Source organism: Pan paniscus, chromosome 3 (genome assembly GCF_029289425.2).
Source record: "Pan paniscus chromosome 3, NHGRI_mPanPan1-v2.0_pri, whole genome shotgun sequence".
Classification (NCBI taxonomy): domain Eukaryota; kingdom Metazoa; phylum Chordata; class Mammalia; order Primates; family Hominidae; genus Pan; species Pan paniscus.
In genome coordinates this window covers 139195162-139222318 of record NC_073252.2, presented here as the reverse complement: position 1 = coordinate 139222318, position 27157 = coordinate 139195162, and the positions used below count along the sequence as shown (strand labels likewise).

General features: G+C 37.7%; 1 long non-coding RNA gene across 1 annotated transcript; it reads left to right on the top strand.

Moving 5' to 3' along the window:
* The first annotated feature begins 14381 nt into the window (after nt 1-14381).
* On the top strand, nt 14382-25875 carry LOC130541492 (uncharacterized). Its single transcript, XR_008955547.2, has 4 exons — nt 14382-14852; nt 22094-22204; nt 23388-23584; nt 25618-25875. It is a non-coding gene; the product is annotated as an uncharacterized LOC130541492 (long non-coding RNA).
* The last annotated feature ends 1282 nt before the right edge of the window (nt 25876-27157 follow it).

Below are 27157 nucleotides of genomic sequence, written 5' to 3'. Positions count from 1 at the left end.
TGTAGGGTGATTAAAACCCAGAAATCTCAGAGTATGTAGATCTTTTCCCTTTAGCCAATCAACTACTCCATAGAGAAATCCCCTAATATACTGCCCATTGGACCTAAGCCACACCTGCTCACTTTCTGTATGTTAAGAGGGAGAAAGGCTAAGGTTTATCAATGCACATTATTTAGATGTTTACTTAAGTCCTCTTTTATCAATATCACATCTTAGCTTTCATTCTACTGTTCATTCAAGATTCTTTCAAGACCAGCTTGAATGAATATGCTTTAATAAAAACACAGATTGCACTACAAAACCAAATAGTGTTAAATTTATATTATGCAACAGAATTGTCTGCAAGCTAAGTAGAAAAGGACATCTCCCCTTTATAGATGATTTTTTGGATTATAAAAATATTATGAAGTAGTAATGATATATTTGCATGCCATCATCTACATTTTTCTTTCATTAACTTTGTCAAATTCTATTTTCAAAGAGCTTCGTTTGTCCTTTGAGGACAAATTCGACTTGTCAGGAAGCCAGCTTCAGGCAATGTCTTTCCCAGTGGCCTGCTGTATTGGTCCACATGAGATATGAAACAGAGACATCTAAAGGACATTTTAGGAACTGGAACATTAATATTTACTCTCCATCCTTTATGACTGATTCCCTTGGAAATGAGGTCTGTAGTTTATTATGAAGCTGGAAAACCTCACTTTGTAAAATTAAATTCAAAGCCACAATCATATGCCTTTTCTAACAAGATTCAAGAGAAGGCTAGAATCACCAACAGTTTTAAATGAAGAGTTATTTTAACAAAAAATATCAGAATTCATCTATTTGCCCTAAAATTATTGGAAGGAAATTGACTTAGAGTAAGCTATTTCTAGTAGTGTCACATTTTGATTTTTATTATATTTGTCCATAGTGTTACGTATGATATAGGTACCTAGTAAATAAAAATAAATAAGCAAGTTATTAAATGAGCAATTAATTGATTAAAATCTGAATAAATGTAACTCAGGCATTTTTCTGACTGATTCCTCTTTAAACAGTAATTCCCAATACTCATCTTTTGGCTTGATCAGGCTTAGAGGAGTTATGACAGAATTATATGTGCAAATCTTAAATGTTAACATACACAATAATGGCATTTTTACCAGAAGCATTATTTTCCCAAATGGATAAGAAGTAATAATGTAATTTAAATCTTCTTTTCTAACAAAGGAATTGAGATAATATCTTCTTGTTCAACAGGCTCTGAGTTGTTAAAAGCTTTGGTCTAAGCCATCTAATTGCCATAAAAAATTACTTTTCCTGGAAAGCTGGGGTCTAGTTCCAAGGCCACAGGAATGTCGGCTTCTTTAATGCAAAGTTTAAAAATAAATACAAGAAACAATTGCAAACCATATGACAGATTTTTTAAGGCATGTATACTTCATCTACTTCTGTGAATATTAATTTTTCCTTGTGCCTTTTAAGTTCATAAGTACACGCTCGTCACTATCATACAAGACAGAGAAAGAGAAAGAAAGAAACGGAAGAAGAAATATTCCAGATCTCTGTGTTGCCCACCATTCTGGGTGGTAAAATCTTAATTATGACAACACAAGTCCAAGTGATAGAGGAACATATTAGAGGTCAGAGGTGCTTTGAAAACCAGCCAGTTTCACTATTCTTTTAAATTAAAGTAAGTTCAATTAATTCATGAAGCTATAATGTAAATTCAACCATCTAAGATTTCAACTAGCAAAGATGAGGAGAAAATCCCAAAATGACCACTAACATCTTGTTCAGAACTGATCTGTTTTGAGACGGCTACGTTTTCACCATGCTCTCAGGTGGCCTTTCCTCTGTGCACTCACAGAAAGAGAGAGAGCTCTGGTGTCCCTCTCTCTTCTTATAAAGACATCAATCCTACTGGATTAGTGCCCATACCTATGATCTAATTTAATCTTAATTACTCTCTTAAAAGCCCTATTTCCAAATACATACTGAGTCAGGGCTTCAACATATGAATTTTGTGGGGTTGCATTTCAGTCCATAACAAATATATAGGAGGCACAGGCTCAAACCTACAAGTACTTTTCTTCTTCTACTCCAGAAGCAACTCCTTGAATTCCTCCTCTAGAATTGCTGCCCAGATGGTTTGGTAGACCATTAGAAATGTTAATATCCTAGTCCCAGAATTTTATATTATTCTCTGGGTTTCTAAATTATCTTACACTTGTATCAAATATAATTACATATTTTAAAGAACTTCTTAAATTCTGACCAAATTTATCCCAAACTTTTAAATGGATAGGACAAATTTTATGATTAAAAATTATTTTGAAAAATTTTACCTATTAATACTAATATTAATTTTTAAAATGTTATCTGTTAATAAAACAGAACTTCTACTTAATATTAACCTAGAACTCCTAGTTCTATATAAACTTGAAATCAATAAAACTGCATTTCCTTTAAAATGTATTGTAACTCAGAATGTACACTATTTTAAGGTGACTCTTCCTAATCATTAATTTTCTTACATAATTTGTTTTGTGTGCTTTTTAAAACTATGATTGCCTATTCTGAATTAGAAACTCTTGAAAGATGTGTGATGGCCTATTTAACTCACTCTGCGTACTAACTAATAGAATTGTAGCTTAATATATGTTGTATCTAACAATTAAAGTTAATTCAAGAGATTAAAGTGAGTAAGTCATCTAATTAGACATCCAATCTGTCCCCAATCTTACTAACATTTGTTTTCTTCATGTCCCTCACATCCACTCTTTAGCATTCTTCTTTCACATCTATGATCAAGGCCCCCATTAGTTAGACAAGGCTTTATGCCAGATCCTCTGGCATGAACCCCAAGCCATCCTGCACACATGGATCAAATCTAAATCTATATTGTATAATCTTTCTTCCCCTATGTCATTACACTACATGGCAATCTTCATTGGCTCCTCATGGCCTATAGGATAAATTCATGCTCTTAAGTCTGGCATCTGTCGTTCTCAATTGTTTGATTTCTCAGTTCACCTTCTTAACTTTATCCACATACCCACAGCTAAGAGTCCCCTAACCCCCTTCTTTCTGGCTGAGTCTACATATTTCATTGTCCCCCAAAACAAATTGTAATGGTAACTCAGGTGGTTCTTGAATTAAAAAACATTGTGGATCCAATAGATTGAGAGCACTGCCTAAAAAATAACAGGATGTCAGCCCTTCTTCCTTCTCAGGTATCTATAAATATCCCAGATTTTTTAGTTCAAAGAAGGGAAGAAGTATGGAATTGCCTTATCAATCAGTAATTTCAGATGCCACCTGCATCCTGGCTTCCCTCTGCTTCAGATGTTGTGTTTACTATCTCTCTTGATTATCTTTTTAATTACTCCTTTCTGCCATGTTGAACCATTCCAAACCATCCCACCATGCCATTGGTCAAACACATTGCCTACCTTCTGTGTGGGCTCCCCACAGTTGGGACCGACCTGCTACACAGTGACGAATAACCCTGTGGTATCAGATGCCTTCATGACAGCTCCTCGGAGCTCCTCAGTGTCTCCCACCTCTTTGTCTCAGACTGGGAAAAACTCCTAGACCCCCAAGCATTCAATTTTTTACTAAGGCTAGCAAAGAAAAAAAAATCTCAGCAGAATGATTGGGATCCCTAGCTATATATTTTGTTCAGTTTTACAATATTCCCAGGGAACACAGATGCTCCAGGGGTCAGTCTCAGGGTAAGATCAAGTACAAACTGATGATATGCCCTGAATAGCTGAATGACTGTGCCACCAGTTTCCTTCTTTTCTTCCTTTCTTTCCCTCCTTCTTTTCTTCCCCCATTTCTTTTTCCTTCCTACCTTCCTTCCTTTCCTTCCTTCCTTCCTTCCTTCCTTCTTTCTTTCTTTCTGTTTCTTTTACAGGGTCTTGCTCTGCCTGGTCCCCATCAGGGCTCACTGCAACCTTGATATCCTGGCCTCAAGCAACCCTCCCACCTAAGCCCCCAAGTGCCTAGGACAAGCACATGCAACCATGCCCAGCTAATTCTTTCTTAATTTTTAAAACAGATGAAGTTTTGCTATATTGCCTAGGTTGTTCTCAAACTCCTGGCCTCAAGTGGGATTACAGATGTGAACTGCCATGCCCAGACTCTTTCTTTTATTGCAGTAAAAAATATATATAAAACTTACCATTTCAACCATTTTTAAGTGTACACTTCAGTAATATTAAGTGTATTCCCAATGTTGTGCAGCAGATCTCAAGAACTTTTTTATCTTGCAAAACTAAAACCCTATATCCACTTAACACTAATTTTCTCTCCCACTTCCCAAGCCTTTTGCAATGACCTTTCTACTTTCTGCTTCTGTGATCTTGACTTCTTTATGTACCTCATGTAAGTAGATTCATACAGTATTTGTCCTTTTGTGACTGGTATATTTTGCTTCACACAATGTCTTTGAGATTCATCACTGTTTATAACATATTTTAGAATTTCCTTCCTTTTTAAGGCTGCGCAACATTCCATTGTATGTACATATTACATTTTGTAATCCATTCATCTGTTGATAAACATTTGCGTTACTTCCATCTCTTGGCTATGGTGATGTAAGTAAAATGGCTGTTTAAACATCTCTTCAAGTTCTTGCTTTGAATTCTTTTGGATATATATCTAGAGTATAGTTGCTGTATCTATGGTAATTCTATTTTTAATGTTTTAAAGAACCTCTATACTGCTTTCCATAATGTCTTCTCTATTTTACATACCCACCAACAGGGCACAAGGATTCCAACTTCTCTGCATCCTCAGCAACATTTTTTATTTTCTATTTTTTTGATAGTGGCCATCTTAACGGGTGTGAGGTAATATCTTGTTATGGTCCTGGTTTGCATTTCTCTTATGTTAGTGATGTTGAGCATCTTTTCATATGCTTGTTAAATATTTGTATATCTTCTTTAGAGAATTGCCTATTCATATCCTTTGCCTATTTTTAAGTCAGGCTATTTGTTTTGTTGTTGTTGAGTTGTAAAAGTTCCTTATATAGTCTAGATACTAACCCCTTATCACATACATGATTGGCAAATTTTTTATCCTATTTTTTAGTAGTTTTTTCATTCCGATGTTTCCTTCACACATTTCTAATTTAAAATGATATGACAACCTAATATACCCAAAAAATATGTAAAGACATTCCTCGATCCTATGGTACAGTAAGTTAGAACCCCCAGCACAACTTTGTAAATGTTTCTTTTTTTTCTTCCATTTATATTCTTTGGTTATTTAGTTACAAGGAACAGAAACTCACTCAAATTACAGAAAAGTTCGTGAACTAGACCCCAAGAAAAATAGGATAAGATGGTGGGATGGTTTGAGGATCAAGGCAGTTCTAAGGGCTTCAGCAACAGCCATTCACAAATCTTCATTAAAACTCAGTCATTAATATGACTCTGCACTTCTCTAAGTGGTTCCTTCTTCTTATACCACGATCCACTACTCCATCATCTTCTAATCCAGTGCTTCTCAAATTATATACAGTAAAGGAACATCCTTCCCCCACATCTCAATCCATCATAGGCCAGTACTTTTATAAAACACAAAACCATGCATTTGGATGTCACAGCAATGTTAAACTTTTATGCAGTCTAAAAGCTTAGCTTCTTCTCTTTTTCTTTGCTTATTGCAGACTGGTAACTAACAGTTAACAGACCAAAACTAATGTTCATATACCACACTTTCAACAACATTGCATCTGCTTTCTTGTAGTTTCTGATTGTTCATATCTTTGGGTTGCAAGTGGCCCTTCATAGTCTCTCCACTCTTTCCTACCTTACAACCTATAAATTTTGCTCCACTTCCACCCATTAACTGCCTTCCCTCTCAGTTCGTGTTCGAGAGAAAGGAAATTGCATTGTCTTGTCACCTTTTCTGCTATGTCAATGATTTCCTTTGGTTCACTTGTCCACCCTTATCCAATAACATCTGAATGGATACATAGAATCACATGGCATGACACATGCATGACTAAGGAGCACCCCTTTGGAGATTACAGACATGGCATAAATAAATGCTCTGACGGACACATAATTTTCAGAGTTCTTAAATTTGTGTAGTATCTTACAAGAGGCTAATAAAGAGCAATAAAAAATTATGCATTACCAGATAGAGTCCTAGTTAAATAACAAGTGTGGTTTTCTCTCATTGGAAAGAATGGACTGTTCAGTGCCTTCCCTGGGCAAGCTGAGATACTGAGATGCTGTGGCCAGTAATTGTCAGAGCAATGCTTCACGGGCAATCCCTAGTGCTCACCTTAATTGGATGTGCCATTAATCCTTGTTCGCTAACATGACCTGAATCCAGGAATAAGTAAACATGTTCTTCCCAGAGGCCACAATCATTTTTTAATCTACTTTCTCTGTGGTAGGTCATGGTTCCAGAGAAACTGATTTAGAATTGGGTTTCTCATAAAATAAAAATAAGCAAAATGGGCCTCAGGGTTTTCCTCTTATTCTTATTCCTGCCTTTCTCTGGTCTGTATAGGCACAGGAAAGAAAGAAAAAGGATAGAAAGGAGACTCAATAAAAAGGGAGTGAATAATGCCAACTGAGGACAAAATACAAATACCCAAAATGTAGATACCAATTTGTAGTCAATTACTGGTTTCACAGTACAAAAGAGGCAAGGTCCTATCAGATGCAGTGAAAAGAACTTCAAGAGGCAGAAGGTTCCAGTGATTCAAAAGTGAATTGCTCTTTGGAATCACCTGATGAGATTTTTGAAGCCCATTCCAGACCAATTAAGTCATAATTTCTAGGAATTCATAGGGAGAAAATACATTCCAGTTTCCCTGGGGGAAAGTTCTATGTGAAACCTGTTATAGAACAATTGGTGGCTGTTTATTATTTTTAGCTGCCCCTTTATTCTTTAAGGACATTGGGTGGTAAATAATATGGTCATCTTGGGATGCACTGTATTTTTCTGGATATTTCCCAGTTGATTTTAATGTGTACTCAGGGTTGCAAACCGAACCTTTAATCCAAATTTCTTATCTTGTTCCAGGAAAAAGCAAAGTCCCTAGAATTTAAAAAAATCTGACTAAAGTCAGAAGTAGTTAGCAGTTCACACTCTAATATCACACTTCTGTTACCAAAACTCCAGGGGTTTGGTCTAGGTCCTGTTGCTCACTGCACAGAAAACCAATCACTAAGTCAACCAGGATTGTCAGGGAAGAAGACTTTAATTGGATGGGTGCTGCAACTGAGGAGATGGGAAATCAGTCTTAAATCCATCTATCTCCCTAATTGACTAAAGTTCGGAGTTAATGTAGCAGGGATGAAATGTAACCATGTGTGGGAAGACAGGAATTCGGAAGGGGCAAGGAAGAGGAGTTTGTCAACAGGGAGCAGGTGGTTAGGCAGTCATGATGGGTGAGGGGTTTGGCATCTCATTGTCCAAATGCTGCAATCTGGTGAGTTTCAGTTTCTTGAGGAGGCCTGATGGTTGGCTTCCTGAGAAAGAAACTCATATAAATGTAACTTTCTCAAGTTTTAAGACTGGAAGGATCAATTTCTATGTTTATTGAAAGAAACCATAAACATCAGTTCTACGGGACAATTGGGCTGGTTTCAGTCCCCCGTCCCTTCTCATTTGTCAGTTTCTCATTCATGATGAATCTGATCATGGGTCTTTCTGGCTGCTTATGCTTAGGAGAAGTGTTGTGGGCAGCTCTGTGCCATCAGTGACCTGGTGGCCACTCAGGAATCAAAGGTTAATCTATTAATAATACTATAGTTTTCTTCTGAAATACAATCTTTCTCTCTCTAGTTCCCCACCTCCACCAAAGAGAAATCACACAGGACCATCTCTTATTAATAGTACACAAAAAATTTGTTCAAATGAGATAACCGAATTTTACCCTTTTATGGTTTATTATTAATGTGAAAGCTAATTTTAACAATATAAACAAATCTATTTAACTCCAATTCTTATAAACAAATCTATTTAATTCCAATTAGTTTGACCATAAGGTAAGATTTCCATAAACCTTTTATAACCTTTACAATCTTCTATTAAAGAGTAGACCAATGCTTCAAGAAAATCCTGTTATTCCAACACAGAGGCCCAGACACTGGCCTTGTATCACTGTGCTTTTGATATTAATGTTTAATTTACAGAAAAACTCTGAACTAACTCTATCACTCAGAATCGGCCCTTATAATCTCACTTGCCCACCTCTTTTGTGATATTCCCTGGGCCTAGAGGGATTGAATAGTTTTAATTTCTGGCCTGTGTCTCATGAAAGCAGTTCATTTTGATTGTCGCCTTCTCCTAGGTTTGAAGACGAGACTTTGACTGGTATCAATGCTCAAAATTTACAGGAGTCAGTACCTTTTTCAGACCCAGGAGTAAAAGCCCTGTCACTTAACAGCACAACAATTAGTTAATAGGAAATTTATACTTTAGAAAGTCCTATCATTTTCTCTAACATGTCACAAATTAAAACACTGATTCGCTGTCTAGTCAGCACTTCAAACCATTGTATTAAAGTCATCAGGTTACTCCTTTCACATGTCTAATTGCTAGCATTCTAGTGACAGAACTGTGACCAAAAGCATAAAAAATGTGAGAGGTCCTATGCCAAACTGATCATAGTAAGACAATTACATTATTTAAAAAATGGTAAATACAAATATCAGTTCTGGAAATTCAGTATGAAGATAAATAGTCTCCTTTCATTTAAATATTATACAACAAAACAGGGATAAAGTAAGAACAAGCACACAATAATTTCTTTTCAGTGAATTACAAGTGCATCATCACAAATTTCCAACATGGATTTCTAGATACAGTACTGACAACTGGTTAGGTAACTTTTATCACTAGAATCTTCAAACCAGTGCAACCTTGTACCTATTTTATTTTCAAGTACATACACGAAGGCCTAACAGTGTTAAAAGGCTTAGGATCAAAAATCACTGGAAAGTCTTGCTTTTTAAAATTATTACTTAAATTTAGTGAATGTCACTTAATTTTAATAATGGTAAATAAAACTAATTTGAGAGAAATCCTGATTTCTCTAAGGATAAGACCAGTCTTTTCTGACCATTAAAACTTTGTAACCATATCACAGTTTTTCTTCATTACCTAAAGAAAAAGATCTGAAACTAACTCAAATTATTGATTGACTTGAATTACCTTGGAAATAAACACTATATTTAAACATATCTATTCTCACCTACTTTTCCAAATAACAAAATTAACAATGTACTATTTCTGTTCAGAACTTACAAAAATAAGTCTTTAATTTAATTTTGTGTTTTGCCAGTAACCTTAAAGCTCTTGTAGCTCTCAAGATCATCAGAGGTAAGCAAAACAAATCCAGTTTAAAATGGTTGATATGCTCTATTAATTTTTGGAGGCTTGACAAAGGTAGCTTAGAAACTTTAGACAAATAGAGCAAATGACAGACCGTTGTAAATGCATAGGAAACAAAATGACCTTTCACAGAACCAAATACAAGCTTTCCATTAGAAACTAGAAAAAAAAATCAATGTATACATACATATATATGTATAAATAAGTGAAACCTAAATAAGAACAAACAGTAAATAAATGAAAATTAAAAGCAAAAACAAACAGTAAAACAACATCAAATTCTTCTCCTATTCAGTTTACCTTGGAGGATACAGTGTTACCTAGAACCTAAAAGAAACATAATGGATATCTCACTCCTGGTATAAAAATTAATGTCCATGTATGCCACTATACATTTTATGCCATTAAGAAACTCACTTTAGTCACATGACTAGTAAGTGGTTTTGTGCTAATACTATCTATGCAGCACTATGCATATACTATCTATAGCAAAACTATCCTAATACTATCTGTATCATACTATGCAAATATGATATAAAATTTGGCTCCATGTTAAATCTGGCTTCATGCTTAACTATGTTAAAGAATTGCCAAACTGCCAGTGTATTTCTTTACAATATTTCTTAATTTACTTTCATTAAGAATAAGAACTTTATGAGCAATGTTAATTAGCTAAACTTCTCTAATTGTTTTATTAGGTTTTAAAGAATATTTTACTATCTAAATTTTGTCAACTTTCTATTTTCTCTGTATATGTGTGAAGATAGACACACAGAGAAACGGGGAAAAACTACATATGACTTACACAGACCATATATGAACTACTTGGATTTATTTGTTTCATCCTAACTTTTCTAAAAAAAAAACAAAAAAAAAGTCATTTTACTTCAGGATAAAAATTTACCATACAAGATCCTTTCTCATACAAAATTATTCTCTTATTCTCTTTTATTTATAACTTTTTTTTAACCAAAAATACATGTACATACCTATAACTTTCTTCACATCTCTCTCCCCTATTTACTGTTCCTTTCTACCTTGTTGCATACATAACCTTTTCGAGTCTATAACTTGAATTAACCTTTAGATAACTTCTGAATTAGACAGAATTATTCTTTTTCTCAGGAAGGACACATCCTCTTTGGCACATTTTATGTACAGAATTGTACATTAACTACAATTCTTACTCTTAGTCACCTTAAATTTTAGTGAAAATGGAAACCAGAAATCCTGAACTGTCAAATATTAGCATTTTATAGATGAGACCATTCCACAATTTTTAGAAACATATTTCCCTATATCATAGCCCTTTCTTAATAGTAAATAACTCAGACATCCAATGAACATCAAAAACAATTTTAAGATTTTATGTTACACAAAAAGTTCACCTACAACATTTATCCCATTTGCATGTACTCAATTCTTTCATTTTTAACAGTTTTATTACTTCTGAAAACTGAGATATTAAACAAAGCTAGTCATTATTTCAAATTATTTCCTTGTCAACCATTTTTTATAGCCTGTCACTATAAGGTGCTCACCTAACTTAAGAAACTTACAGTTAAATACATAGGTATTTTTGTTAATAATTCAGAAGATTCAGCTGTTTTTATTAAACTAACAACATCAAATTAGTCTCATTTGTCAAGGCACACAACGATCATTTTGTTTTGGCTGAGTTTATAGTTTCATAACCTTCTGTGCCAAACCATGACACCTCAAAATATCCAGCACAGACAAATATAAAACACAGACAAAAGTGTATTCTAACATATCTGAAGACACTTCTATTTTTATCTTACCAATAATTTTAAAGATAGCTTGTTTGTTAAAAATTTGCTTAAGTCACATGAACTTGAAAACTTTTTTGAGCTTATTTACTTAATTTATGAGTGCTGTTTTATTTATAAGTCAATTTGATAGATATGACATATAACATAATAAATATGCATATACATAAACATATCTAATGTATATACACACATAATAATCTAATAGCTTTTATTTCAGAACACTAGCCATGAGATAGCAATACAAACTCAACAGTTTACAAACATGTACACATGGCTAAACTTTGTTTACCCCAATAAGTAATCCAACAAATGCTGTAAACTAAAATTTTGGGTAAAGCAGTTTCCGTGGTAGTTTGATTTTTAAAGGGCAAACCTTCACAGACTCCAAAGAACACAGGGGTCAAACAGCAACACAGAACAACATCACATATTAACAAGCCTGATCCTACTTAGAACAGCAGCCTAAAAGCCTGGACAGACAGAACTCTATCCTGCTTTCTCATTCAACAGCGTGACCCATGGAGAGGCCAAATTTCCCCAGATTCCAAGGAATATTGGGGCCAAACTGTATTACAAAAGATTATCAGTTTATCAAATTCTGATTTCCCATGGCTATATCGACTATCTAAAGAGGGCCAATCAAACATCACTGTGCAAAACATCATCAACAAAACTCTGTCAACCTTTGAATGGTGGCTTCCTTCACCAAAGTTCTAACTAAATAAGGGTTGCCAGATAAAGTACAGAAGGCCCAGTTAAACTTGAAATGCATATGAACAAGAAATATATTTTAGTATGAATATGTCTCATGCAATATTTGGGACATAATTATGCTAAAGAAAGTATTCACAGTTTTTCCAACATTCAAATTGGAATGAGTGTCCTGTATTTTTATTTGCTAAAATGGGCAACCCTAAGCTGGTATCTCTACAGTTACATACACTTACCAACCCCACCCATTCATACTGGTCCAAGTTACACCCCAAAAGAGGGCAGAAACAGAATCTGAACAAGCTCAAGTTTGGAGGGCAAAAATGTTTCATTCTGCCTTCTGGATTGCTGTATGAAGACTTTTGTTGTGAAAGATATGAATAGAACCATGTGGAGGGGAAAAAGAGTGTGACTTTGAGAGTGTCCTATAAGCAGACCAGCACCCCCAAAATCCACGCTGCTTCCACTAACTTCTGTCACTGGCTTCCCACACCCAGTGAGTTCCTATTAAAATCCTTCCTTCTGTGGGATATCCTCCACTGAAGTAGTCACTTTTGTGCAATGCTTTACTACCATTATCTACCTAGAGAAATCAGGCTAAATGAATCTAGTCTCATACTTTGTAAAACTCAATTATAAATTGTTTCAAATGCTGGTTTGAAGGATGTGAACCCTCATGAAGTTCCATCTGAGGTAAATATTTCATGGGTATGATAGTTAATTTTTTCATTTAAATGATGCAATGTTATGTTATTCCCTGTTTTGTATGCAGGCACACATGTGCACATAAATAAAAACTGTTACTGATCTGTACAGCCTTTTATAGCCCTATAACCATGACTTCAGGTCTCACTTAAATACTCAGTCTCACCCAGCTTTTGTTAGTGGGTATCTTTAAAAATGGCAAAATCAGGACTTGAATCCATTCAGAGCATGTACACATAGCATATGAAAAACATTGACTTGCTGCCTGCCATTGCCTAGGAATATCTTGGACCAAGTCCCAGACACTGGCCTATGTCCCAGACACTGGTTTTCACCTTGATAGATTATCTGGTTCTAACTGCACAACATAATGTAATGTCCAGTCAATTTCACAAGATCCTCACATTCATGTGTTCTGAGACACCTCTCAAATATTGGGTAATGTACTCGAGCTTGTTGTATTCCCAGAGTTTGTTATAGCCCAAAGCCTTCTAATTAGATATATAGAACTTGCTAATAATCACTTCTGTATTCATCATTATTAATATAGTATTCAACTGTGGTGTTGTCTTAATGAGTAGAAGTTCATACACTGAGCAGAAAATTGCTCACCTTTTATAAAGATCCTGAGACGTGACAGCGTGCTGGCAGTCCTCACAGCCCTCGCTCGCTCTGGGCGCCTCCTCTGTCTGGGCTCCCACTTTGGCGGCACTTGAGGAGCCCCCTTCAGCTCACCGCTGCACTGTGGGAGCCCCTTTCTGGGCTGGCCAAGGCCAGAGCCGGCTCCCTCAGCTTGCAGGGAGGTGTGGAGGGAGAGGCGCGAGCGGGAACCGGGGCTGCGCCCGGCGCTTGCGGGCCAGCTGGAGTTCCGGGTGGGCGTGGGCTTGGCGGGCCCTGCACTCGGAGCAGCCGGCCGGCCCTGCACTCGGAGCAGCCGGCCGGCCCTGCACTCGGAGCAGCCGGCCGGCCCTGCACTCGGAGCAGCCGGCCGGCCCTGCACTCGGAGCAGCCGGCCGGCCCTGCACTCGGAGCAGCCGGCCGGCCCTGCACTCGGAGCAGCCGGCCGGCCCTGCACTCGGAGCAGCCGGCCGGCCCTGCACTCGGAGCAGCCGGCCGGCCCTGCACTCGGAGCAGCCGGCCGGCCCTGCCGGACCCGGGCAATGAGGGGCTTAGCACCCGGGCCAGCGGCTGTGGAGAGTGTACTGGGTCCCCCAGCAGTGCCAGCCCACCGGCGCTGCGCTCGATTTCTCGCCGGGCCTTAGCTGCCTTCCCGTGAGGCAGGGCTCGGGACCTGCAGCCCGCCATGCCTGAGCCTCCCACTCCCTCAGTGGGCTCCTGTGCGGCCCGAGCCTCCTCGACGAGCGCCACCCCCTGCTCCACGGCGCCCAGTCCCATCAACCACCCAAGGGCTGAGGAGTGCGGGCGCAGGGCGCGGGACTGGCAGGCAGCTCCATCTGCAGCCCGGCTGCGGGATCCACTGGGTGAAGCCAACTGGGCTCCTGAGTCTGGTGGGGACGTGGAGAACCTTTATGTCTAGCCCGGGGATTGTAAATACACCAATCGGCACTCAGTATCTAGCTCAAGGTTTGTAAACACATCAATCAGCACCCTGTGTCTAGCTCAGGGTTTGTGAATGCACCAATGGACACTCTGTATCTAGCTACTCTGGTGGGGACGTGGAGAACCTTTGTGTCTAGCTCAGGGATTATAAACGCACCAATCAGCACCCTGTCAAAACAGACCACTAGGCTCTACCAATCAGCAGGATGTGGGTGGGGGGGCCAGATAAGAGAATAAACGCAGGCTGCCTGAGACAGCAGTGGCAACCCGCTCGGGTGTCCTTCCACACTGTGGGGGCTCTGTTGTTTCGCTCTTTGCAATAAATTTTTCTACTGCTTACTCTTCGGGTCCACACTGCTTTTATGAGCTGTAACACTCACCCTGAAGGTCTGCAACTTGACTCCTGAAGCCAGCAAGACCACGAGCCCCAGGGAGGAACGAACAACTCCAGACTCGCTGCCTTAAGAGCTGTAACACTCACCGAGAAGGTCTGCAGCTTCACTCCTGAGCCAGCGAGACCACGAACCCACCAGAAGGAAGAAACTCTGAACACATCCGAACATCAGAAGGAACAAACTCCAGATGTGCCACCTTAAGAGCTGTAACACTCACCGCGAGGGTCCGCGGCTTCATTCTTGAAGTCAGTGAGACCAAGCACCAACCAATTCGGGACACAATACCAACTCTTTCATGCCATGAGAAGCCTCCTTAAAAAATTTCTGTGATGAACAGGTAAATATCATTTACCACCTGTGCTAAACTTACCAGTTATTACATATACTACAGGATAATTCTGCTGAAAATATGGGCAAATATAGGTGTGTAAAAAGTCCCAGTATTAGTGGGGTGGGGAACAGAGAATCTATGGCTGGTGATCACACCTGAAGCTACTCTGTGCTCATTCCTGCTGGCTGACGTTTGCTGTGCGGCAAGTGCCTCTGTCCCTAAACACCATACTCTTCCCGAAATCTCTAACATGCCTACATCCGATTTCCAGGTAGAAGGAGTTAGGCATGCAAGCATCATGATTTTCATCAGCTAAGTGTTGACATCTTCCTAAAGTCTTCAGACAATTTTCTGTTCCTGTAAATGTTCCTCACCTATTACTCATATGACAACTGTCCTCCTTTCATCCTCTTTAAGCTCTGCTCAAAGAAACTACTCAAAAAAAATTTTCATGAAATCAACTCACCAGGCAGAGAGTACCAGAGTACACTGTGAGCTGGATTGGGGACAGCCTGTTTTGTCACCATTGTTTCATTAGCATCTAGTAGAGTTCTCGGTGCATATGTGCTCTAGGCACACTTAAGAGAGAAAAAAGAAATATATGCTCAGACCCTATTACACACACTCAAATAAAACAAATTTCTTTATTCATTTTAATAGTTTCTAAACATCATTATACTCTTCTGTTAGTAGGATAATCTTCAGAAAATCAGAGAACTAAAAAGGCATTATTAGGATTTATTTTTAGAGTTTATAGTATGAGTGTTTTTTAAATTTCTCATTCTCTCTCCTTTGCTTTCTATTTACTGTTTGTTGAGTACTTATTATATGTAAGAAAAACTATACTAAGTGTTGTGGATTTCATAAATTTAGTATTTACATTTCCTGAAGATTCCAATAAAGGCTTTCTCTTTTCTTTGAACAAACGCACTTAACCACCCCCTAAAAATCCACTGAGTAGTGTTTATACTGTCTTAATCTTTTCAGATGCTAAAAGCAACATATTCCTAAGCTGAGACATTCTCTACAGTAAAACATAATTTTTCCCAATTATAAGAAATTTAAGAGATGTTAGGGAAGAAACTATAAAGATGTATTTTATATCCAGAAAAGCTAGATGTTTTCCATTTTAGTTGATGTTATATATTCTGGGCACATTCCTGGACTGAAAAACAGAAGTATACTACATTTCTAAGGCACATTCCCCAAAACAGCTTTACATAGAAGTTCATGTGATCCTAATTACAACCCTATCAAGTAGGTGGGTGGGTATTAATAGATCACTTGGGGGTATGAAAATCATAGTGCAGACATACTGAATGACTTCTCCAGCATCAACAGGGAAGTAACAACAGCCTCTTTGGAAGGCAGCCCAGTACAAAGGATTTGAGAGTCATAAAACCTGGGTTTGAAACTGTGTGATTTGGTGAAATTACTTAATATCTCTCTCTCCTTCTTTCCCCATAAAAAAGAAATTAGGTTGAACCATTTGAAATTTCCAATATGCAACATTTTCGACCTACAAAAATGGCAATTTCATGAGGTTCAACCTCATAATAATGTTAACACTTAAAAGAGTTGTTCTAAATGTAAAACCCAATACTCTATTTAAAGCATCTAGCACGGAGCCTGGAATAGAGAGTGCTAGACAAATGCTAGTTCTTTTTGTCCTTCCAGTGTCAGTCCTACGGCATCAGCACAGTTCTGTCACTCACGTCTCAGCCATTCCTTGTAAGATTTTAGACAATGTAAAATACATTAAGTGTATTTTATTTTATAATATATTCACTAAAATATCAATACATTTTGAAATTTCAGGAGGTAAGAGAAAAACAAGCAGGTGTGTAATTACTGCTGATTTTGTAGCTTAATTCAGCAGTGTAAAGATTTTCCTGTCTACTTCCAAGCAGGGACATACCTGTCTTGAGCTTACACATTCACAATAGTCTCAAAACCTAAACCAGGAGACTCTAGGCTTGCTTTTGGTTGCAGTTTAATAATACTGTGGATTAGTAGCCAAACATTTCTTTGAAACATTCAGTAAGAGCTAGGCAATACAGATCTGGTGTCTGGGTCTTCCAGGAAACTGACAATTTTAGGAAAGCCATGGGGGGCGGGAAATGAAACAAGGTAAAGAGAAAGCTGTAAAATGAAGTTGCTGCAGTACTGGACAAACCCAACACCCAAAATTTTCAGTTTCCATGTTCCTGCATTGTCCCTACCTTCATCCTTAAGAGTTTCAAGAGACCAAATGATCCAAAGAGCTAAGGACCCTGGATCCAAGAATACTGTTTTCTGTCTGGTAAGGACACATTTTTTTTTTTTAAATCTGTGAGCTCAACTTCCAAAGGGCATTTAAATCAATGAGAAAAGAAACAGACTATCCAGGGAAATCAATTCTAATAATCAATCGGGTAACAAAGGTCTAGCCATTTATATTCATAAAAGTAATTAGGAGTCTTGAGCGTTTAAGAACATGAATGTTTTTGTTAAAGGAAATGTACATTAATTTTCATATTAATTCATCTAAAACACAGATCTTGCTTTTGTTGAAATTATTTTCCCTCTTTCACTTTTTACCTCCTTTCTCCATGAGCGTTCATTCCTATGGACTTGCTACAGCATACTAGTCACAGAGCCATTGGTCATTAAATAACTATTTACTGATTCTCCTACTTGTACTCACTATTTTACAGGCCAGATAAACATTAAAGAAATCTTTTGTAATGCTTCCTGATGTCTTTTTTATCCCCTTCCGTTAAACAAGAATCTCAGGGTTTTATAAGCTTGCAATATCCTCCAACAACGGTTGCCTAATCATCTGTTGCTAAATCAAAGCTTGATGAGATGAGCAGATAAAAATACAATCAGGGTGTGGTCATATTTCCCTCAGCAGAGGCCTCATATTGCACCACATTTGAAGAAGTAATAGACAGTGATTTTGTAGGCTGTCTCAGGCTCAGCTCATGTTCTGTTTGTGATAATTAGAACTTGTGAACCTCAAGAATGAGCAAGAGTTCTTTTTGCTTACTTCTGCTGTCCACACAACCAAAGGTCTATCTTCTTATCATATACGAATAGCAAGGAGAGCAGCCTTTGGAGACTGTGTGAAGCCAATCAAATAGGAAAGGCTCATTTATAGCATAGTTTTCAGCATGCTTCTAAACTAGTAGCTGTTCAGAACCTGGAAAAATATGAATCAAATTGCATATTTTGAATTGTACTAGTCTGAATCGACTCATTACTATGAATCTTGCAAATGTTCCCTTAAGCAATGAGGAAGGAGGAAATATAGAAAGTAAATCTACTTAGTAATATAAAAGGCAATACTAGCAAGGCCACACTCTCAAAGAAATTAATCGGTAAGTATTGATTTTTTACACTGTGTGAAGTTCCCATCCATGCAAATGACAACAAGGCCCTGTTGTTTGACAAACCATTTATTCAGGATCGTTGGTATTGACTTGTAGTGAGTCAACAAAAGTAGGGAGTTCACATATTTCTTCTTCATTCAATAGAAAATACTGTGTCTCCTTGGCAACTGAGATTGCTTGGTTGACTTTTCCCTTTGCTTTCTACTTATAAGGTACAAACAATGAAGGAGTCCCACCACCTGTGACTTGGGTTCAGAAACAGATTTCTCTGCCTCAAATCACTGAAATAACCCATTTTGTGTGAGGGCACAATTCTGTGCTTTATTAGATTTATATAGCATCTTTATGGTCAAGTCTCAGACAAATGATAAAAAGTAATTCAAATATAGAAAGTAGTTTTTAATGCCTGAGTTATGATTTTCTCATTCGGAGGCTCCTGAAATGCAAGTGAATAAGAATTATCACTCTTAACTAGCAAACAATACACTTTATTTTCAAACATAATCAACTTATGTAACGAAACAACTGAGTAAAAACATAAACACTTTTTCCCCATTAGGTAGAGTTTTCTCAGAACTCTGGAGTTGTGAAAATGACCCTAAGCTCAAGCAAAGAGGTGTAGAGTTACATCTCTCTTTCTACATTGGCATTGGTGATTAAAAGAAATCAGGATGAGCAGATGGTGCCTAAGGTACAAATCTTGAATATCCACTTTTCTGGAGATAGAATATCAAGTGCTGGTGTCGTCTCCCACCTCACCATTGCTACTTTTCTCCCACTTCATTGATCTATCTCCTCCATGTCAGGCCCATGTGAGAGCTGAGGGCTTGGTTTCCTCTGATAGAAGACAAATACAGTTGACCTGGGGCTGTAGAACCAGAGGATTTGCAAAGGCATTATTGCAATCAATATCCAATCACATCAGTTTCCTTGTATATGTGCTACAGAGCAGTTCCCACTCTGTAGGTCTTTTGCTGGGTCACAATTTGACGTTTCATCTTTATACTCTAGGAAACAAGTGGACTCATGAATTTGAAGGGTTTTGTCTTCCTCTCTTAGAGCGGTCCTCTTAATCCTCTTCTCATTGACCCCTAATTTTATTCCACCTGTGGAGACACTCCAGAATCAAGCCTCGGGTTATACTGGGTAGCTGACTGTGCAGCTAGGACACATCATGATTTGTAATCTTCCTTCACTGGTACCCTGCTCAAATACCAACACTCTTGTGCTTCCTATTGTTGAAGGTTTCACTCTATAATACTAAGGGCAGTATTTGCTCCTGTACTAAGTTCAACAGTGTCCTTCAAAAATTCATGTGCACCCTAAACCTGAGAATGGGATCTTATTTGGAAATAAGAGTCTTTGTGTATGCAGTTAGTTAAATATAAGTTTACTCTGGATTAGAGTCAACCTATTAAGGACCTTATAAGAGGAGAGGACACACAGAGACACAGAAAAGAAAACAGTGTGACAACTGAGACAGAAACTGGAGTGACGCTGCCGCAACCACTTTCTTGCTAGGAAGAGGAAAGAAAGGATTCTTCCCTAGCATCTTTAGAGGGGAGACAGCTCTGCCAACACCTTAATTTTGAACTTCTCATTTCCAGAATAGTGAAAAAATTAATTTATGTTGTTTAAGCCATTCAATTTTTTGTTTGTTTTACTTTCATTTACTTAATCTATTTATTCATACTACATAGATAATTATTTACTTTTTCTTTTTATTAGTGATGTCCTCTCACAAGAATTTAAGCTTCAGGAAAGCAAGGATATTTGTGTGTGTGTATGTGAGTGTGTGTGTGTATGTGTGTGTGTGGTTTATTTCTATACTCTCAGTGCCTAGAATAGTGCCTGTCATGTTAGATGCTTAATTAACGTTTTGAAATGAATGGAAGGACAGGTAGATTACCTATATCAAAGCTCTTCATAGAACATTCAATTCCAGAAGATAATGGATAAATAAGGGGAAATATGGGACCCAATAATTTTATCCTCAGCCCATTCATGTATAAAAGCAATAGGAAAAGATTGTTAGATGTGAATGATCTCAGAAAATATAACATGCATGACCATGTTTTGAAAACCTTCCTGATAACAAAATTTACCCAACTAAGATGTGGTTCACAGTACAGAGCTTAAGAATGTGGAAGCTGCTTTCTGAAAAAACTAATAAAGTAAACATTAATTCCCTTCTAATTATGGCTAAGGCAAAAAAAAGAACTATTAATATGGCTTTAAATTTATAAAAAAGAATGCAAATGTTATAAATTATTAAGAAAAGCTGTACAATAGAAAAAGCAATAAGTATTATAAATTTGGTCAGTAGTTTTAGAACATAATAGTAAAAATCAGAAGGAACAAGATTGTCCTGTGTTCGTAATTTTTCACTCTGGGAGACTAACTTTTGTTGCCAAAAATCCTCTCATACAACATTGGTAGTAGTGAAAATTGGTTAAATCCTGTGAGAGGGCAATTTGGCAATATCCATAAACTGTTAAAATATATACGAAAATTGATTGCAAAAATTATTCTAGTTTTTCACACTGACGCTAAATGCCCTACCACACATACCTTGGATTCAAGTTTGCTGGGGCCAATGGAATAGTAGCAAAAGACACAAGAGACTTGAAGAAACATTTACATGTTCCACCTCCTTTCCGTGGCCCTCAGTCTCACCATGAAAACATGCCCAGGATGGGCTTCTAGGAGAAATCCTGAGGCTTTCTAGGCCAGCCAACAGTTAGTCAACCCCCAAATGTATGGGAGAACCCAGCTAAGATCAGCAGCAACACCTAGCCAACCCACAGCTTACTTACAGCAGACATGTGAATCAATCTAGCCAAGACTAAAAGAATCACTAAACCAATATGTCATCCTATGAATAATAGTAAACGTTTGTCTTAAACTATCATATTATAGGAAAAAAACCTGATATATGAAATTACCCTGTGAGTTTATATTAAAGATACACTTACCTTCTCCAACAAGAGTTGTAACAATTTTTTTCTTATTGCAAACAATGCTATGGGGATACTTATAGTAGCATTTCTGCTCAACGTAATATTTTATTGTAGCACTGTTTGCAATAAGAAAATAATTGGAAACTGCAGAAACGATCACTAATGAGGTATGGGTTAAAAATCTTTTAAGCTGAAAGCAACAAATGTGACAATTAAAAGGCATAAATTAGATTTACATATTTTACATTATCACAACTTGTATTACTAAATGATAAAAATGAGTTGCAAAATAATATATAGACCTTTATATTTTATAAATATGCACATGAAAAAATGTTTGTAAGTATGCACAAACTGTTAACAGTTATTACTTCAGAGGAGTGAAAAATAGGGTGAAAATGAGAATGACTTCCATTTTTAGTATACTTAAGTACATTTTCAATTTTCAATTATATGCAGTGATTTTGTCCTTTAAAAAATAGGATGGACTTTTTTAAATATAAGGAAGACATTTTCTGTGAAACAATAAACAACTCAGTATATACTTAATGTGCATGAAGTATGAGGTAGGAATACATCCATTGACATTCTTGCATTTGCATACCACTTCCCCAAATATGAACTCACTTCTCTGACTTTGCTAGGGCTGAGGAATCATCATTACAATATCTGTAAAACTGGATTTATTAAGTGCATCCATATTGTTTATGAGTCATAGAAAATATGTTCATTTTCCTATCCATGTTAAAGGCTGCTTGGAGGATTGACGGAGCATTGCTTAGAAAATGTTCTGGAATTCAGATGAAGCTGTGTTAGTATAAATCATTACTGGTTACCATATACTCACACATACTTAGGGGATAAAGATCAGAAATTACTTAAATGTACTTTGTCTTCTTCAATCTTTCCGTAGCAGCACATGGGTCAAAATCTCCTGAAAGTTGAGCAGGGGAGCTGTAGAAGAATTCCTCCTTTTCTTGCAGATGAAATCTTATGATATAGCAGGGGTTACCTGGCCAAGAAGGTAAGTCTGTCATCCAGCAGTGCTTGCAGAGGGACTAAAATGAATTAGGATGTTCAGAGTTGTATGTTAGGTGCTGCAGAAAGGAAGAAAAGATCTCATCCATAAAGGGGTCTTTGACCCTGGGGAATGGCAGTTGGCGATTACGCTGCTTCTCAGTTCCATCCTGTGTTGCCCCAGGTTTACTTCATGGTCATCCAAACTTTCTTTGCCATGTCTTTTGTGAGACTTCTACTTATTACTCTGTGTCATCATCTTTTGGTAAATATAAATTCTGGCTAGGAGAACTAAGACAGACAGGGGAGCTGTCTGCACACTGTGATTAGGCATGCATCAATTCAGAGCTCCATGCTGCTAGCTCCTGTATTCTGCTGAGCTCCCAGGGAGGAAATAGGAAAAGGGAGGAGAACTCACCTGTCCAATTACAACCTACTCTGCAGTACAAAGTACTGCAAATTCCACACAGTGGATCTCTGTGATTGAAGGAGCACTTGTAAAATCTGAGACATCCTAGTTTTTGATTTGGTATCCAAAACAAATCTGAACTTTTAATTAAATATTGTTCTTTTTCCTTCTTGTTTCCAAATGAATAGTTACACCAGCAAACTTATTGGCTGAAAAGTTGTTTCCTACATTTGCACTTTGAAGTGCATCAGACAGTGGTGTGTTTGGATGTGGGTCTTGTTGAGTTTGGTTAGTGAGTTATTATTGGTCGGGATTGCAGTGGTCCTGCCAATTGAAGAGAAGTAGGTGTGCCGAGTACTGTCATGTTCACCTCCGCCTTTCACAGAGGCATATTTAGCCCTCAGTTGGTAAGTGAACTTTTTGACAAGGGTTTAAGAGGTCGTAGAGTCTGTGTAAAAGACAAAAGTCCAAAAGTGAAGCAGAAGGAATCCAGCTTCTTATTTATGTCTGGCATGGGAAGCTTCTGGATTTGATAGTGGGTGCACCGAAATTTGCATCCCAAGTCATAGCCTTTGCTCTGCCCTACCTTCTGGTATGTTGTTTTTCAAGTTACTTAACCTCTCAGGGCCGCAACTTACTTATTTGAAAAATGAATTCTAGAATCACAGAGTTGGATACAATCTTAAGGGCCAATTAGTCAAACTTTCTTTCCAGAGGTATTCTGCATGATCTCAAATGTGTCTCTGAACTATAGCTTCCTGAAATTTCATTATTCTTGTAGGAACACAGAGGAAAACAAAGAAAATTCAAGGAACTAAATTCCCTCTCCACCTCAACCACCAGCATTGATACTCCATCACTTATGTACTGCATCAAGCTGTCCTCAGAGGTGAGGAATGTGCTGTCAAGACTAGAAGCATGTGTCCCTCTCTCCATTGCAAGATGGGACATAGAGAGGAGAAAAGTGGCAGACAGAAGGTTGGTAGAAAGCAGGTGTCACCATACTGCTGTACACACAAACTGTTAGGCCTAGATTTTGCTTTCTCCTTCTTGCTTTAAGCCTCTATCTAGTTTCCCAAATCCTGCTGCTTTTGCATCAATGGTAGGAAAATATTAGCCATGATAACCCTTCAAACACCCTTATAAGGCTGTGAATTGAATGTACCAAGGGAGGTAACTTTATTGGAGTTGTCTCTGATAAGGGACAACTCCAATAAAATTAAGTAAAAATATTAAGATTATTGTTGATCTTGAGCCAAGAAAATGCAGGGGAAACAATGGAAAAATACCTTTAAATAATGAAAACAAAAATAAAATAAGAGCTGGTCTATGCACTACTTCATCCCATCTCGTCTGTAAAATAATACCATCAGAAAAGTGTTCAAAATTCTCTGTAGTCAAGGACTTCTCCTGCTGGTTAGAATGCAAAATAATATGAAAGACTTTTGATCCTCTAGTAATATACAAGTGTATATATATTTTTTGAGACAGGGTCTTGCTTTGTTGTCTAAACTGGAATGCAGTGGCATGATATTGTCTCACTGCAGTCTCTGCCTCCTAGGCTCAAGCAATCCTCCTGCCTCAGCCTCCCAAGTAGCTGGCACTATAGGCATGTGCCACCATGCCTGGCTAATTTTTGTATTTTTTTGTAAAAACAGAGTTTTGCCATGTTGCCCAGGCTGGTCTTGAGTTCTTGGGCTCAAGTGATCCACCTGCCTTGGTCTCCCAAAGTGCTGGGATTACAAGCATGAGCCACCACATTCAGCCTATATTTTTCAATATGCATGAAATTATATGGTTTGGATGTGCTCATTTTACTATATTAAAGTATATTTCAATAAAAAGCCAGTAGGCATGAAAACATAATATTCTTTCATTTTTGTCTTCATCTGAAGTTTCAAGTTAAAAAGCAGGTTATTCAGTAAAAGGAATTGCAATGTTCTTCTCCAGTGCCAATTAACCAATCTCCTCAGACAGAAATATCTTCAGATGGTGCTAATGCAAATCTCAATTTAAAATCACTTTAGAAGACTGAGACCATGCCCACAAATGCTTCAGAATGGGAGGTGCCAAGACTTTCAATCACACAAAACCCTGGCACTTACTTTGTTGTGTTATAATCCAGTCTTTCTGCACCTAAGCCTCCTTCATAAAAGACAGTCCAGCATCATGGTTAAAACACAGACTTTCTACCACTACTACTTACATTCTTGGTGACAGTGGGCAATTTAGCAGACTTCTCTGTGTTTGAGTTTCCTCAACTTTAAAATGGGCACTGTTATAATTGTGTCCTACAAAAAGATGTTGAAGTCCTAACCTCCAATACATGTGAATATGACCTTATTTAGAAATAGAGTCTTTACAGATGATCAATTTAAGATGGGGTCATTAGGGCAGGTCCTAATCCAATATGACTAGTGTCCTTATAACAAGGGAAATTTGGACTCCAGAGACAGATATATGCCAATGAGAGACAATGTGACACAGGGACCACACCTACAAATCAAGGAACATCTGAGGCTACCAGAAGTTAGGAGAGAGGTCCAGAACAGTGTCACATAGCCCTCAGAAGGAATCAACTCTACCAGCACCTTGACTTTGGGCTTTTAGCCTCCAGAACTGTGAGGCAATAAATTTCCATTCTTTAAGCCACCCAGTTGTTGGTACTTTGTTATGGCAGCCCTAGGAAATTAACATAGGGAATGATATGGTTTGGCTGTGTCCCCACCCAAATCTCATCTTGAATTATAGCTCCCATAATTCCCACATGTTGTGCGAGGGACCCAGTAGGAGAAAATTGAATCATGGGGGCAGTTTCCCCCATACTGTTCTCGTGGTAGTGAATAAGTCTCACAAGGTCTGATGGTTTTATAAGGGGAAACACCTTTGGCTTAGCTCTCTGATTCTCTCTTGCTGCCTCCATGTAAGAAATGCCTTTCACCTTCCACCATGATTGTAAGGTCTCCCCAGCCACATGGAACTGAGTCCATTAAACATATTTTTCTTCCCAGTCTCAGGTATGTCTTTATCAGCAGCATGAAAATGGACTAATACAGGGACAAATGATAGCATCTACCTCATGGACTTTTTATGAGAATTGAATGATTTAATAAATGTAAAAGACTTAGAACACTGCCTCATCTATTGTAAACAGTCAATAAATATTAGTATCAATTTTCATTGAATCCTAATCAGTATAACTATAATGTTACATTCATGAATAAGACAAAGGCTGGGACAAAATAAATGAGACACTTCACTCAGACCTCTTCATTATTTTCCCAGTTGTCATCCTTTGCACCTAGTTCTGTAATTAAGAGAGTCTTCTCAGCTTTTTCTTAAATCATGTCTTTTCCTTTAGTATGGCAAATTTATAATATGTTTACCCCACTTGAAAATGTTTCCTCCTTTTCCCCACAGTCCAATCCCCCCATTAACCCAACCATCTCTCACATACATACCAATTTTAGGTCCCAAATCTCTCAGATCTCACCCTATTCACAAATCAAAACTTTATCAGAAAGATCTAAAACACTTCCCCCAAAGGCATTTTTAATCACCAATAAGGTGTTATCACTTTCAAGGATAGTATAATGTGAATGGACATCAAAGTCTTAAGATCAAGAATATACTCTACTATTAAAGAGTTTTAACCATAAGCTAGTGGTTAATACAGTTTTAGAGGGAAGAGGGTAAGGAAAGCAGACATTGTCTTTCCTCTTTCCTAAACTTTTCCCAGGTCTAGATCTACCTTCTATCAATTTTGCTACTTTGGTAAACAAACTCTTGGCATAAATTCTACCAAAGCACACTTTGGTCTTTAACTTTCATAGTAGAAGGGATAGAACAAGTGTCTCTCACCTAACAGAAATCCACTTAATGGAACTTAAAATCAAAGAATGTGATTGAGCCACCAATTATTTAAATACCAACTTGAGTATACTGAATGTAAACTTCCAGTGCTGCCATGTGGACTCTGCCATCTTGTCCCTACTGCAGGTCCCTTATCTATCAATGGCTTAGAAATGACCAAACTCTTAACAATCAGAGCTTTGCAAATCTTAAATAAAAACTGTTTTAAAAACACCCCAAGAGACATTACAAATCAAGAAAACTGAAAATCATTTTATAGAATGCATAACCCTCATGGTCCCAGCAGAAAACAGGTGGCATGCTAAAATTGGGCAATTTAAGGAGGATTTAATTAAAGAACTATTTGTAAAGATGTGGGCAAGATATACGGGAAACATGAAGGATGATGCAGAGCCAGGGGTTAGTAACTATGAAGTGCTTCTACCACCTGTAGCCTGAGGGGCAAGGTAAGAGAATGTTTATCAGAAACCAGATGGAGAGAATTGTGTAGACAGGATTCCCTTACCGACACTATGATCTTCAGTCAGGATGCAATAAGCTCCTGGAAACTCCAAAGGTAAGATAAACATCCTGACCTCTGTCTCCTCCCTACTCACTATGAAGTATATCCCGTAGGCTAATCTCAACTGGAAACCAGAAGGCTAGAAATCTTACTGATGTGATGTCCAGGGATACAGA